Raw genomic sequence first — 12,648 nt, forward strand, 5'->3', positions numbered from 1 at the left:
AATTCTTTAATCCAATATTTCAGAAAGATATCCAAACAATCCAAAGAATCTGAAGAAGCTGAAAAAGCTGTGCGCACCTCTTTGGCACGCGCGTCTTCAGCAGCGCGCCGACATCGGCTGCACGCCGCCAAGGAGCAGGTTTTAAGCCCCTTCCATCCCGCAATTGTGATGTCACAAATCAGTTCAGCTGTGCTCCGTCGAGGCCATCTAAACGCCACACCCCCGGTAAGACAGCTGTGATCTCTCTCTCAGTCTCTTTCACAATTACCTGGCGCTGCCGTCTTAAATGTTTTAAAAAGAACTTGAAGACATTTTAATTTGAGAAGTCTTTCTGAGGCTTATTTTTATGGCAGCAGCATTGCATGATGTATCAGGCAGGTTTACATTGTTTTCATATATTTATATGATTGTTTTTTATGTTCTGTTCATTTTGACTATTTTATTGTGTTGATGTATTTGATTGTTTTTTGTAAGCTGCATTGAATTTTTTTTATATTGCAGCATATAAATCATTTTAAATAAAAATAAAATAAATCAGCATTGAGGTCAGCCCATAGTGAGGCAAATATGCCCGACCCAACTAGGGGCTGGTCCATTGCTGGGCCAAAAGGATCAGATACGAATAAGAAGGCTTTTGAGAGGAAGTGAGGGGCTCAGAGCTAGGTGTACTGACAGATAATTCAACCAGCTCACATTGCCACAAAAAGGCTTGAGGTGGTAGTTCACGTTCCTACTCTCTTCTAATCATACACTCAGGGTCTATTGAGAATCTGAGGCCTACTAGTAAGGGACAGTTTCGGGACCCTTTTATAATAGGACAGTTATAGTCTCTTCCATGCTGCTATACAGCACCCAAACACCCCTACAGAGATGATGGATATTCCTGGTGAGGCTTTGGAAACTCTGACCCATGCTTTCTCATTTTCCCCTTTTGGCATCTGAAGACAGCCTTTTCTGCAAGCATAAGTCCTGGTAGACAGAGCTCCTGGGGATGATCCACCAAGGGAAATTTTTCTGGGCGCAGGATGCATATTTGCTGAGTGAGTGAACTATTCCTGTATACAGCAGCTGGCTCCTCCTATTGGTAGCGCTCCTTCTCCTCCTTCACCAGTGATATCACTGGTTCCTCTTCATTCTCTTCCTCATTTAGTAGCACTGATTCCTTCTTTTCTTCTAGTGAAATCACTGGATTTCCCTCCTCCAAGATCTTCAGCACATCCTTTGGCTCCTCTGTCTTATCTAGCTCTGGTAGTTCCTCAGTTGAAGAGGACTCTTGCCTGGAACGCAGCGGTAAACCAATCCTTCTTTGCCCTTTTGAAAGAGCTATACAGAAATAAAGAAGACAACAAGGCACGTATTATTGATACAGATGTATATATGTGATACAGGACCCTGTAGCCTTATTGCCCCAACACCTATTGTACCTAGAAACTCATTCTGTTAACCTCAGGGAGGGCAGTAATGAAAGACCTTTCCACAGGTAAAATGTTTTTCCCCTCTTTTGGTGCCTTGGAGTCTTCATGCCACTGTTGATGCCTTGATGTTTTCTTGCTAATGTTTATAATGCTTTGCCTCTCTTACGGTGCCTTGGGGTGTTCCTGCCATGCTTGGAAACCGCTTTGTCATTCTTGCAGCCTTAGGATGTTCCTGGCACTGTTAGGACAGTCAGCACTGGTGCCCATCATCTCGTAGGGCATGAGAAGGTGGCAATCAGTTCTAGTACTCACTATCTTATAGAGCACAGCAGGGAGAGAGGGTATGTAGGGTGTCACAGAACATGTTTTTCTTCCTCCTCTACTCCCAGGGAACTGCTTTCTTCTTAACTAATATTCTCTAACAGACATAGGTGTTGTAACAAGATGGGCTACATGGGCCATTGCCTGTCCAGCTTTGGGCAGGGCCTAAGCACAGTTTGGGTGCAGAAATGCCTCCTTCCTAAACATAAGGGGCAGCCTGTAAGGCCCAAAAGGGAACAGCCCTATTTGCCGATCCTCTACATTCCCTTTTACCCCATGTCTCTGTCTTTCCAGGCTGCTCGTCCTCCTTTACTGTACCAGTGCCTTTAACCAAATGAATGCTGCTTCTGCAACCACCATCGGTGTGGTCTATCTTTTCTGTGGCTGTGCGGTTCAAAAAATCAACTGTTTGAACTGTGGGGTGCTCCATTAGCACAGAGCGCCATGTGAAACAAACAGCTGATATTAGAGATGTGAATCGTGTGCCCGATCGTTTTAACGAACAGGTTCGGATGGAGGGAGAAAAAAATCGGATCGTTAGAGATGTGAATTGGAATCGGTTCTGATTCCAATTCACATCGTTAATTTTTTAGTGAGGCCTGAGCAGATAAAAAAAAACCCCACCCGACCCTTTACAAATGACCCCTTTGCTCTCCCACCCTCCTGAACCCCCCCCCCCCCCAAAATGTTAAATTACCTGGTGGTCCAGTGGGGGGGGGGTCCCGGTGCGATCTCCCACTCTCGGGCCATCGGCACCATTTTGGCTACCACTGATAAAAATGGCGCCGATGGCCCGATAAAAAAAAAACCCACCCCAACCCTTTACAAATTACCCCTTTGCTTCTCCCACCCTCCCGACCCCCCCAAAAACCTTTTACATGTACCTGGTGGTCTAGCGGGGGGTCCGGGAGCCATCCCTTCAATCATACCCTCGGTGCTGGACTGGTTTCAAAATGGGGCCGATCACCTTTGCCCTCACTATGTCACAGGGAGTGACCGTCGCTCCCTGTGACATAGTGAGGGCAATGGCGATCGGCGCCCCCCCCCCCCCCCCCCCCCCCCCCACTGGACCACTAGGTAATTTAACATTTTGGGGGGTTCGGGAGGATGGGGGAGGGTAAAGGATTGGTTTTAAAGGGTCGGGGTGGGTTTAGGGGTTGTTTTGGTGTGCCGTTTTCCCGCCCTCCTCCCAAATAATTCCCGTACTCGATTTAATGATTTTTCACGATAAATCGAGGGAATTCCTATTGTATCGAGTCCCTTACCGATTAATGACGATTTTAAAATTATCGGACAATAGTTTAAAATCGTTAAAAAACGATTCACATCCCTAGGATATCCTTAAGCTCAGACAATTGTTTCAGTGAGTGAAAGGAATGAGTGAGAATTTACCAGTACATTTTGGGAAAAAGGCAACAGAATTTGCAAAAACAAGAGAACAATATCTTTTAAAGAAAATCTGACCAGCAGACAAGGACAATTAATTGGCAAAAGCACAAACATAGTGGGAAATATTAGAGATGTGAATCGTGTCCTCGATCGTCTTAACGATCGATTTCGGCTGGGAGGGGGAGGGAATCGTATTGTTGCCGTTTGTGTGTGTAAAGTATCGTCATAATCGTTAAAATCGTGAGCCGGCACACTAAAACCCCCTAAAACCCACCCCCGACCCTTTAAATTAAATCCCCCCCCCCCCAAATGCCTTAAATTACCTGGTGGTCCAGCGGCACACTAAAACCCCCTAAAACCCACCCCGACCCTTTAAATTAAATCCCCCACCCTCCCGAACCCCCCCCCCAAATGCATTAAATTACCTGGGAGTCCTCCGTAGCGGCGGTCCGTGGCTAAATCGGGGGAAGGGGGAGAGCACGAAAACCGGCACACTAGATCGTGAGGTCTTCAGCCGGCGCCATTTTTCAAAATGGCCACCGCAAAATGGCGGCGGCCATAGACGAAAACGATTCGACGCAAGAGGTCGTTCCGGACCCCCGCTGGACTTTTGGCAAGTCTTGTGGGGGTCAGGAGGCCCCCCCAAGCTGGCCAAAAGTTCCTGGGGGTCCAGCGGGGGTCAAGGAGCGATTTCCTGCCGCGAATCGTTTTCCGTACGGAAAATGGCGCCGGCAGGAGATCGACTGCAGGAGGTCGTTCAGCGAGGTCCGGAACCCTCGCGAGATTTCCAGACCTCGCTGAACGACCTCCTGCAGTCGATCTCCTGCCGGCGCCATTTTCCGTACGGAAAACGATTCGTGGCAGGAAATCGCTCCTTGACCCCCGCTGGACCCCCAGGAACTTTTGGCCAGCTTGGGGGGGCCTCCTGACCCCCACAAGACTTGCCAAAAGTCCAGCGGGGGTCCGGAACGACCTCTTGTGTCGAATCGTTTTCGTCTATGGCCGCCGCCATTTTGCGGCGGCCATTTTGAAAAATGGCGCCGGCTTGAAGACCTCACGATCTAGTTGTGCCGGTTTTCGTGCTCTCCCCCTTCCCCCGATTTAGCCACGGACCGCCGCTACGGAGGACTCCCAGGTAATTTAATGCATTTGGGGGGGGTTTGGGGGGGTTGGGGGATTTAATTTAAAGGGTGGGGGGTGGGTTTAGGGGGTTTTAGTGTGCCGGTTTTCCTGCCCTCCCCCTTCCCCCGATTTACGATTTTTTGACGATAAATCGGGGGAATTGGTATTGTATCGTGGCCCTAACGATTTTTGACGATTTAAAATATATTGGACGATATTTTAAATCGTCAAAAAACGATTCACATCCCTAGGAAATATAGAGTTGCTTGAGAAACCCCACGTGGATCAAATTGGACTAAGGAATAGTTAAGAAGAGGTAAGCTTAGACCCGAAGATGAGAGATTGACAATTGCAGCACAGGATAGTAGATTATGGACTACATGGTTTAAAGCCAGCATAGAAAAAAAATCAGTAGAACAGATAACTGTAGACTCTGTAAAACAGAACTAGAAATGGTAGACACTTTGGGGTTGATGCAATATTGGGCGCTGTGCTCAGCGCGCTGCTAAATCGCAGTTGGACACACGTTTTGGACTCGTTAGACATACGCCATTGCAATATCAGGATTAGCACGTCCAAAATGCGCATCCATACCAGCATGTAGCTAATAGCACTCATCACATGTTGATGAGGCTATTAAATAGTACCCCCAATGTACAATAAAATGTGCAAACCGACGCATACATTCTAACCCTCAAAAATTATTGCCAGCCCAGAGCTGGTGTTAAGTTTTGAGGCACCCCAAGCCAGAAAAGCAAAAAATACAGCTTTTCTGTGGTTCCTCCTTCTTAATATCATTGCAATACTAAGCAGGAGGAACCACAGAAAGCTGCAACATGGGAAAAAAAAATCTTGACAGCGGTCAGGTTAGGAAAAGGGAAGCTCAATTTATAAGCATCCATTTTCCTAATCCGTGGCTGTGCACAGGTTAGGAAAATGGACTTTTGGAAAATTGAGCTGTGTGCCTGGTTCTGGGCTGGAGGTAAGGAGCAGCAGTCCATGGGATGTGCCTGCGGACCACTGATTGCAACACTCACACACACAAATACCGTCTTCCTCTCTATTTCACTCACATACAAACACTCAGACTCTCTTGCTTTCTCATCACACACACACACACACACACACACACACACACACTTCGGCTTCCTTTCTTTCTCCCTCATATGCAAACACACCAGCTCCCTCACTCACTCACACATACAAAAAAAAAATCCTCATAGGCTCCCTCCTTTCACTCACTCATATACAAACACATAGGCTATCTTGCTCACTCACTCCCACACACACAACCTCAAAGACGCCCTCTCTTTTCTCCCTCCCCCCCCCCCCCCGCCCCACACACACACACCAGCTCCCTTTCTGATTCACTTTCACACATGACTACAACCTAACAGGCTCCCATTCTCCCTCACTCCTACACACACACCGATTCCCTCTCTCTCTCTCTCTCTCTCACACACACACACACACACACAATCTCACAGACTCCCTCTCTCACTCATATACAAACATACAGGCTCCCTTTCTCTCTCACTCTCAAACACACAACTTTATAAGCTCCCTTTCTGTTCTCACTCACACACACACACACACACACACAAAACGTAACAGACTCCCACGGTCCCTCATTGCAATGCACCCACAATTTCACAGACTCCCACGCTCCTCACTGCCACACACATAGACTCTCTTACTCTCTCAGCCTGGCCACAGACTAGATGAACTCTGCCTGTGGCCCTTTTTCTTCCATGTCTTTGGCCAGGGATTGGATGGGCTCAGTCAACGTCCTTTCTCTTCCTCATCTTCAGCCGTGAGTGGGATGGGCACCCACCCACAGCCCTTTCCTCCCTTCTACAGCTGAGGGCAGGATGGCTCAACTTGCAGCTCTCCTGGGCCTTTCTCCTCTTTGTCTTTGTCCACAGGTAGGATGAGGTCCTCTGCAGCCTTCCTGGGTCTTTCTACTCTTTGTCTTCATCTGCAGGCAGGATGGAATTGGCTCATGGCACTCACTTCTTCATGTCTTCGGTTGTGGTCGGGATGGGCTCTGCCAATGGCCTCCTGGAGCTTTCTCCTCTTTGTCTTTGGCCATGGGCTATATGGGATTCACCTGCAGCCCTGCTGGGCTTCTCTCCATGTCTTAGGCTATTGACAGGAACGGGTTCCTTTGTGGCCCCACTGGGCTTCTCTCTATCTTTGGCTGGTGGCCAGTGGTTCACACCTGGCGATTTTGTCAGTTCTCTAGGTAACTGCCCTAGTTCAACTAATCGAAGTGCCAGCCCTGCTGAAAAGCATAATAAGGTGACATATCTTATTCACTGGAAATTGTGTACACATTATACAATCACTGCCTTAGAAAAACACTGGGAACATAACACTGAGAGAATTATAGATAATGAAGAAGTTGTAATCACCTGGGACTTCCCCAGCCCAACAGATAAAAAGCATGATGCAAGAAAACCGGATGTAGTGGAAAGGAAAAAAGCACAGGAACAGCATTACTGATAGAAGTATCAGTTCCAAACAACTATTCTGTGGATCACATGGGAAAGACAAAATATCCTTAAGTATCAAATGTTGCAATTGGAGACAAAGAAATGTAGCAGAATGATACAGAAACAGTCCCATTTGTATAGGCTCCACTAACCTAATTAAAAGAATTTCCAGGTCATCTAGTGTTGCCTGTGCTTATAACACCTTATGAGCTCCAGAAGGAAGCTCTCTTTGGCACAATGCAAGTACCTGGGTGTTGCATAACCTTTGCCTTCCCCTCACGCCCACTGGATAATTCCACTAATATAATTTTTGAACTATTTTGTAGGCCATTCAATTTAGAATTTAACAGTACCTTACACATTACTTAAATTAATTATTTATGGCCAGAATGTGCAATAGCGAAAAACAGCATCAGATTGATCGTATTAGTATATTGCATTTCGTGAGGCATGTGATGCTTGAGCAACCTTTATTACGAAGAAGTGGACTGCCAAAAAATTAAGTTGAAGCAAAAGCTGGGTTCAAGAGGACATGGGGCAAAACTGCTGTTGAGTGTTTTACGGAATTTGTTGACAGTCAACCAGTAGAATTGTCTCAAGCCAAAAAATTATTGAAAATTCCAGCAACCAGAAGAAAAAAAGTTGTTACCCCGCTCGTCTAAAGCCTTTTTGCAAACTAACAGTGGCCACACCAACTATTAATTATATGTTCTTTACTTCAGTTCTGAATGCCAATTAAAATGGTATATTGCATGTTTCTATCAGATTTCTGGTTGCTGCTGCAATGAGGGAGGCAAAGGTTATGCAACACCTGATATAAAGAAGGGCACTAGCAGTGAATTTGAGAGCTTGAGATCAGACTCAGCATACTCTGGCTTACGAGTGAGGTTCACTAATGTCAAGGCATATACAAAATTAAATCATTTGAAGACATTATCCCTAACAGCTGACTTGCGCACCTCAGGAGGAACAGAAAACACAGGCACTGTCTGAAGGAGTAGTGTTCTGCCTCCGCAGTGTATGTATATGTTTCTTTATTATGCTGCCACCTAGTGTCAGGTGATATTGCACAGCTTAGATTTTCTGCAGTTTTTAATTTCCTTGCCCTGATTAGTTATTGTTTGAATGTTTCTGAACTCCCTATTGAATCTATTCCTGTTTGCTCTATCTCTCCCTCTATACCTTTCTCCATTTCCTATTGGTCTCTTGACCCAAGGTCAGTTTATTTTATGCAGAGACAGTTTATTTCCAGCAGAGACTTTCAGTTGGAAGAAGGCTCTTAGCAGGCTAACAGCTTTTTAGCTTTTATCCTTTTTTTTTTGGTCTGAAAGACATCATCCAGACTGATCAGGTTCTTTCAGCGGATCCTGGTCAGTGTACCAGAGACTATGCCCTAGCACTCACCTCTGAACATGGCAGCTCACTCTCACACCCACAGCCAGAAGAGATAACAGATGCTGTGACAATGTAGCCTGTCTGTGAAGTAGACTCTACACCTAGCAGAGATCAGCTCAATACATGTTCTAACATGGATGTTAATCACCAGCACAGGAATCCACACAGCTCATATGCTAACAGACGCACTACAAACTGGCTCACGGTCCAGGTACTCATATGCAAGAGACGCTCTGCTTCAGGTCTCACCTCAGCACCTGCAGTGGGATTATTTAGCCTGAGTTTCTCTGTCCTTTAGTGAATACACAGGCCTCACACACAGACACCCTTGCAGAAAGACTGTGAGAATATACAGAGGCTTGTCCCTGGCCCCCACATTAAGGATTTACTTTCTCTCTGGCATAACTGCGGTTATAGGTTAACAGACCTCTGGTGGCAACCTGCTTCTGACGCACAAAGAATTCCTACTTGGAAGTTGATCTGTGTGCTGGAATACAGGAGGGCGGGGGGGGGGGGGAGGGTATTCCCCTCCCCCCAGCATCACAGCATAATAAGAGAGTCAGCAGACTGATAAAGACAAGAAGAAGAAAAAAGACAGAAGAACAGAGATATGCTGCTTCCCTGAAATCTCTTCTGTTGTAATGCATTAATAGTAGTATTATTACTACTTTATTATGTATCATTTCTTATTGCATTATTATCATAGCTGAGCTACATAATAAACCAACCTGGGATCAATTGTGGCTGTTGTCCTTGAAGGGTGAGTGTAGTGTGATTGCAGCCATTTAGATATTCCCTAAATTGCCTTTTGAGATGATTGCCCATAGGCCTTTTCACATCTGAGAAACCACAAGAATCCATAACACATAGTCAATATAGATATCCTGAAAACCCTGGTGGATATGTCATGAGAACTGGGTTGGCGAAGTACTGCTCTACGACTCTCAGTTGGTCAGTATCTAAACATTCTGGAATGCACCATTAGATTGCACCCTTTGTGGGGATTCTCCCACTATATACTCTTGCCAATTGCAATATGTCCTCCTAGTGAGGCACATGCTTGTCAAGCATATTTTACTAAACTGATTCTGAATTCTGCTCTCCTGAATGGAGACCAATCTGAAGGCTTATGCAACTTTTCTGAAACATAGAAGCTTTTGAGATAATTACATCCGATGTTAAAAAAAAAAGTATTTTATTTGCTAAAGTCAGTCATAGTAAATTCTTCTGAATGAGTGAATCAACCCGTTATTAGATAAATAGGTACAGTAAAAGCCCCAGTATCCAGCATGTATGAAGAAAAGTGCTGGTTAATCAAAAATCCCAGTAATCAAAGCCCTCTGCTCCCTGTTTTATGCAGCAGCCTTCAGGAAACAAAAGAATAGGGAGTGGTGCTGGCATGGGCAGAGCACAAAGCAGAGCAGAGAAAAACAAACTGCTTTGCAGAGGAATACAAAATGCTTCCTAATCCACCCTGTACTCATCCACTGAATTTCTGGGTAAGATGCTGGTAAGCTGAGCAATATGGATAGTTGAGTGCCCAATAATGAGGCTGTTAAAGAATTTTCTGTTTAGGATTAAGGCTGGTGTTCATAGTTTTGATCACACAGCACTAGATGGAAGCACGGTATAGCTACTTCAAGGAACTCTGGCTGATTCAGCGACCAAAGACGGAAATCCAGCTTTTCACTCAGGTGAATTAAAGCACCAGGTCACTGAGTTCAGGTAAAGGACTGGCGGGCAGCATATTCAGAATGTATTCAGCACTTGATAGCCAGATAAATAGGACTTATATCGTGAAAAAGGGAGATTTTACATGAAAAAAGGTATTCAAAGTACAGTCTTCTGAGATAAAAATATCACCACTGTGGTGCCAAGCAGAAAACCCTGCAAAAAATAGACTTAGAATCCAAATGGTATTAGACCTACTGTAAAGCAAGTTGGGTATAGGCTAGGCCCTCAGATAGCCATAAGAAAACTAAATTACAATTACAATGTAGTAAATCTTCCATACCAAAACAGCTCTAAATGCCAGCACTCAAACAGTAACAAACCTACCTTTGAAAAGGCAACACTGCAAATATTACAACACCAGTACATCTCCTGTTAGGAAAACAGAACAAGCCAGTCTGCTACAGATCCCTACACAAAAACTACCTACTAGCAGAATATCTCACCTCGGTCACAGATGCAGAACAGAGATAGAACCTTGCTAAATAGAATATACAGACTATAAAATAGAAATAGAAACAGGCAGACAAAAACTGAACTGGAAACTCTAACAATGGAATAGTGCAACAGGAGAAAAAATAAACTGCTATTAATTGATACAAATCAAATATAATCAAGAAATATAAAACATTAGCAATACCAATAAAAAGAAAAATATGTCAATGGTATAGCAAGGCTATAGGGGACACATGGGATTCCAGTTATGAGCCAGGATAAGTAGAGACTGCCTATCTATAAGGTCCTTGTAGTAGTTAGCTATTTATATCTTTATAGGAGGACCACCTAGTAACTTGAGGTGAGGTTTAGGTAGTAGTGTAAGGGTTAAGGGCCACTTTGACATGCAGAGTGAGACGTACAAACAGAACAGTACACTCTTGTGAAGATTTGATGTCCTTCGGAGTGAGGAAACTCACACAACGATGAGATTTGTACACTGTTCTCTCAACCTAGCTTGATGTTACCCAGGAAGAGTCCATCAAGCTAGGTTGAGAACATTGTACAAATCTCATCGTTGTGTGAGTTTCCTCACTCCAAAGGACATCAAATCTTCACAAGAGTGTGCTCTTCTGTTTGTTACGATAAATAGGCTATTACCATAAAACACGCTCCTCTTTCTATCGCATGCGATAATTTGATGAATCTAGCTCTAAGTTTGTACCTGGGTTATGAATGGGAGTTTGTGTGTGTAGTGAATTAATTGGTGCCTGTCTGGGGGGTCTGTCTGTCTGAGTGTGAGAGAGAATGGGTGCCTGCCTGGGAGTCTGTCTGTGTGTGTGTGAGAGAGAGAGAGAGAGAGAGAGAATGGATGCCTGCCTGGGGGTCTGTGTGTGTGTGTGTGTGTGTGTGTGTGTGTGTGTATGAGAGAGAATGGGGGTCTATGTGTGTGAGAGATTGAGTGCCTGCCTGGGGGATTTTGTGTGTGTGTGTGTGTGTGTGTGTGTGTGTGTGTGTGTGAGAATGGGTGCCTGCCTGAGGGTCTATCTTGTGTGTATGTGTGTGAGAATGAATGGGTGCCTGCTTAGAAGTCTTTCTGTTTGTGGGACAATGAATGAGTGCCTGCCTGGGAGTCTGTGTTGAGAATCAATGGGTGCCTGTGTGGGTGAGAGCCTGTGTGTGTTTGAGAGATTCTGGGGAGACTAAGAGCTTTTGTGAGGGGGGGAGAGGTCTTAGAGCCTTTGTATGAGAGTGCTTGAGTGTATATGAGAGCATGTATTTATGTGTATGTGATAGTGTATGTGTGAGAGAGAAAGAACATGTGAGTGTGTGTGAGAGAGAGGATAAAGTTTGTGTCTCACCACTAATCCCCCTAATTCTCTATAATCTCAGGGTGACTGGAAATGAAGAGCTGCCAGGTATGGATGGAACAGCTCCCAAAGGCTAAAGAGGTTAGGGCTGTTCAACTTGGAGAAGAGATGGCTGAGGGGGGATATGATAGAGGTCTTTAAGATCATGAGAGGTCTTGAACGAGAAGATGTGAATCGGTTATTTACACTTTCGAATAATAGAAGGACTGGGGGGCATTCCATGAAGTTAGCAAGTAGCACATTTAAGACTAATCGGAGAAAATTCTTTTTCACTCAACACACAATAAAACTCTGGAATTTGTTACCAGAGGATGTGGTTAGTGCAGTTAGTATAGCTGGATTCAAAAAAGGTTTGGATAAGTACTTGGAGGAGAAATCCATTAACGGCTATTAATCAAGTTTACTTAGGGAATAGCCATTGCTATTAATTGCATCAGTAGCATGGGATCTTCTTAGTGTTTGGGTAATTGCCAGGTTCTTGTGGCCTAGTTTGGCCTCTGTTGGAAACAGGATGCTGGGCTCGATGGACCCTTGGTCTGACCCAGCATGGCAATTTCTTATGGACAGCAGGGGCTTTTTTTTTTTTTTTAATCCTTATTAGTTTGAATTATTGGGTGATATTTGATATGCTTGCTCTTTTGAAATATTTTATTCGTGCTTGGGAAATTTAAAAAAAATGTATATGACTTCAATTATAGAAGTATTCTATTTGTCAGTATTTTGGAAATATTTTTATTAGTATGGTTTTACTATATAATTGATGCTTTATGTTTCTTAATTTTATTTGTTTTATGAGGAATGGTGGTTCTGTTTTTTCATTGTTACACACAGAATCTGGCTTCTTGGGGTTTCCATTTCAGTTTTTGTCTGCATGTTGCTGGTTCTAATTTGTAATCCTTTATTCTGTATTTGGTGAGAGTCTGTGTTCTGCATGTGTGATTGAGGTTAAATATTCTGCTGTGTCATTTCTATGTA

Source organism: Rhinatrema bivittatum, chromosome 5 (assembly GCF_901001135.1).
Source record: "Rhinatrema bivittatum chromosome 5, aRhiBiv1.1, whole genome shotgun sequence".
In the NCBI taxonomy this organism is placed as follows: domain Eukaryota; kingdom Metazoa; phylum Chordata; class Amphibia; order Gymnophiona; family Rhinatrematidae; genus Rhinatrema; species Rhinatrema bivittatum.